The sequence below is a fragment of the Elephas maximus genome, chromosome 16 (genome assembly GCF_024166365.1).
Source record: "Elephas maximus indicus isolate mEleMax1 chromosome 16, mEleMax1 primary haplotype, whole genome shotgun sequence".
Taxonomy (NCBI): Eukaryota; Metazoa; Chordata; class Mammalia; order Proboscidea; family Elephantidae; genus Elephas; species Elephas maximus.
This window is the reverse complement of record NC_064834.1, coordinates 83,443,004-83,446,250: the sequence shown is the minus strand read 5'-3', so window position 1 is coordinate 83,446,250 and position 3,247 is coordinate 83,443,004. Positions and strand designations below refer to the sequence as shown.

At 36.3% G+C, this 3,247-nt stretch overlaps 1 pseudogene; it reads left to right on the top strand.

Moving 5' to 3' along the window:
• The first annotated feature begins 1,609 nt into the window (after positions 1 to 1,609).
• Positions 1,610 to 2,542, top strand: LOC126059425 (olfactory receptor 2L5-like; annotated as a pseudogene).
• The last annotated feature ends 705 nt before the right edge of the window (positions 2,543 to 3,247 follow it).

Here is a 3,247-nt window from a genome sequence, read left to right as displayed (position 1 = left end):
AGGAAAATCCTTGATTTTAGTAAAGTCATAACCCACAATATTACAAACACAAGATAAGTATAAATTGCATAATTAAAGAGTTGCCTCACTGAAATCAAGTACCAGGTCCAATGTGCCATCTAATATTTCTATGACCTTCTGCCAATCTCTTCTTGAGAAGTGGATGGAATGATCACTTTCCACCAAAATTACAACATCAGAAATGTGCCGAAATCTTTCATTTGGCTTTTCTTCCCTTCTTGTTTTTGTTTTTGTTTTTTCTTCTCTTGAGATAACAACTAATGACATTTTTATTCCTTTGCCCTTACTTTGTGTTTTAAGAAAGAGAAGAGATAATCTTTTTTGTGATCACACTATCACTTTTACCTTTGATTGGCTCAAGCCTTAAAAGTAAGATATTCTTTAATAAAATCAAAGACAGAGAGAAGTAGAAGCAGGAAAGGGGCCTTATAACATTTAAATATTTTACTTTCATATTTGGGGATGTCTTTTTTTTTTAAACAGAGTAATGGAGCCCTAGTGGCACAGTGGTTAAGAGCTGCAGCTGCTAACTAAAAGGTCTGTCAGCAGTTCAAATCCATCAGCCACTCCTTGGCAACCCTATGGGTCAGTTCTACTCCGTTCTAGAAGTCAGAATTGACTCAATGGCAACAGGTTTGTTTTTTTTTTTTAAGCACAGTAGTAGATAATAGAAGATCCAGGGAAGAATCTGTTCTATACTGACTAGTTAGCTGTTGAGTTAAGGGATTGAAAATAACCATTATTAATGGAATTTAAAAATCGAGATTATAACTGTACACTTGATGATATTAGAAAATAATCACTTGTGTATTTCTGAGCCAAAGCCAAATACTGATAAGTCACATTTAGAGAGTCACATTGGTTGGGCATAGTAACTTAAAGCAGTAAGTCCAGCTTCTCAAAAAAAAAAAAAAAACAGGAAACAGTTGTGGTTAATAATGTATGTCTTAGGAGATAAGCAAAGATTATAAACCTCAAAAAGGAAAATAAATAATCTTTGTATCACTAAGTTTATCCATATAGCAATTCAATCACTTATTCATTTCAACATATTTTCAAGTTTTTACACCTTCTGCTTATGTTCAAGTATATTTTCTTATTGATAAGTGAATTTATTAAGAACTATCATCCTTATGGAAAGCCTGGGGGCATAGTGGTAAAGAGTTTGGCTGCTAACCAAAAGTTCTGCAGCTGGAACACACCAGGCACTCCATGGAAGCTCCATGGGGCAGTTCTGCTCTGTCCTACAGTGTTTCTATGAGTCGGAATCAACTTGACAGCAACAGGTTTGTTTTTTTCTTAATCATCCTTATCCTATTAAAATAGGTATAGCATATTTTTATTTATTTTTTCATGGATCTTTCACAATAGATTTTGGATGTAAATGCATGACTCCTTACTTTTTATCTTTGTGTAACGGAATGGTGTTTCTTGTTTAAAAAAAGGTAAAATTGGCCATTCATTTAAGCAACTGTATAATTTCCTGAAAAAATCACAGATATTATTTAAAAAAAAAAAATAGTTCACTGTTCTTTATTTACCTTCCACACTCTTGTCTCTTACTTTAGGGAAAATCAATGAATATTCAATGGAGAATTATAATGAAACATCGACTGGTTTCATTTTATTAGGACTGTTCCTACCATCAGGAATTGGCCTCTTCATTCTCATCATTCTCATTTTCTTAACGGCTTTGATTGGCAACATATCCATGATTACCCTCATCCTACTGAGCACCCATCTCCACACGCCCATGTATTTCCTGCTTAGTCAGCTCTCTGTCATGGACCTGAATTACACCTCCACTATTGTCCCCAAGATGGCTTACAATTTCCTGCTTGGAAACAAGTCGATATCCTTCATTGGATGTGGAGTCTAGAGTTTTTTCTTTGTGACTTTGGCAGGTGCAGAAGCACTTCTCTTGGCATATATGACCTACGACCATTACATGGCCACTTGCTTTCCTCTTCACTATCCTATTCGTATGACCAAAAGTGTGTGTGTGCTAATGACTACAGGATCTTGGATAATGAGCTCTATCAATGCCTGTGCCCACACTGCATATGCACTCCAAATGCTCTATTGCCAATCCAGGACCATCGATCATTTCTTCTGTGATCTCACAGCCATATTGGCTCTGGCATGCATGAACACCCAGGTCTATGAGTACATAGTGTTTGTGTGCAGCACTTTGTTCCTCATGTTTCCTTTCATTGGCATTACCTATTCCTGTGGCCAAGTTCTCCTTGTTACCTACCGCATTCCCTCATCAGAAGGGAGGGAAAAGGCCTATTCGACCTGTAGTACCCACCTCATTGTGGTGACTTTGTACTATGCACCCTTTGTTTACAATTATCTACACCCAAGGTCCTTCCGATCTCCAACAGTAGACAAGGTTTTGGCTGTTTTCTACTCCATAGTCACTCCCATGTTCAACCCTGTCATCTACAGCCTGAGGAGCAAGGGGGTGATGGGGGCCCTGAGAAGAGTTATTTGGAGAATCTTCTCTCTGAATACGTAGACAAGGTTTCTGCATCAATCTTCAAGCTGCAGGGGCCTGCCTATTTTGCGGTGAACAGCCATGAAGAAAAATATTAATCAAAGCATGAGGACAGGGTTAATGTTTATATTAGAAGATTTTAAAAAGTAGAAGTTTGATAAAATAATTTCACATTACTAAGGCATAATATTTGTTTTTTCCTGAGGTGATTTTTTTCCAACAATATAAAAGGCATATATAGCCAACTCAATTTCAGAAACAAGGCTTTTATTAATACGTAGAAAAGAAAATGGAAACTTCCTAAAATGAAGATATCATTCATCATAACAATTCTACTATACTTATCTCTCAATATGACAACAGAACAATAAATGATTTATTGTGACTGAATCTAATCAAAATAATATTTTTCCCATTAATTCACTCTTAATAGGTGTGTACTGTTCCAATTTTTTCCCCAATTTCAGGGGAAATGACATATATAGGGATTAGAAAGTCTTACACAATGGTAGAGGAAATATGACAAGTTTATATTTACCAAAAGGGGGGCCCTGAATTTATCTGGATGAATCCTAGGGAAGCGATTTATTAATAAAATCAGTAATCAGGGCTGGAGAGATGCCAACTGAGCTATAGAAGAAGGAGAGCATACTTCATAAGAGGATTAATGGAAGTTACAGTCTAATGAGTACAGGTTATACTATCTCAGCCATTCCCAAGTGAGTC